The sequence below is a fragment of the Penaeus monodon genome, chromosome 32, assembly GCF_015228065.2.
Source record: "Penaeus monodon isolate SGIC_2016 chromosome 32, NSTDA_Pmon_1, whole genome shotgun sequence".
In the NCBI taxonomy this organism is placed as follows: Eukaryota; Metazoa; Arthropoda; class Malacostraca; order Decapoda; family Penaeidae; genus Penaeus; species Penaeus monodon.
The window spans coordinates 16,967,014-16,967,573 of NC_051417.1; positions in this window are offsets into that span (position 1 = coordinate 16,967,014).

Here is a 560-nt window from a genome sequence, read left to right on the forward strand (position 1 = left end):
ACCAGAATAGTAAAAAAAATAAAAGACAATTTAGTGGGCTTACTGCATAATATGCTATGACAAGGAATTTGAATTATTTGTGGATATACATGCATGCTTACTTGTCTAAAAATGTCATATTCCTTGTTCTAATTACACATTTATTTCTAGGACGTTATATTCCACATGCAGAAGGTATGAAAAAAAGGTCTGTTAAGGATATGCCGGAAAATTCAAAATATAATTAAAAAGTAAATAATTTCGGAACCATGATATGGAATCGACTAAGATTAATAATCCTATTTTGATATATTTAGTTATTCTGATTTGTCGGAATATTGTTTTAATTAATGTATATAACTGTTTAAATAAGGCTTAAGTTCTTCGTATGTATTGAATAAAATGTAATAAACTAATTCATAATTAAAATTCTTCACACCAAGATTAATGTTTATTTTTGGCAACAAACACTGAAAAAACATTTTCTTATATTTTCAACAGCAGCTTATTGTAATATGTAGATTACTGTTCGAGTTTTGTAATTCAACAAAAATGCAGAAATTGTGATAACAAAGAACTGG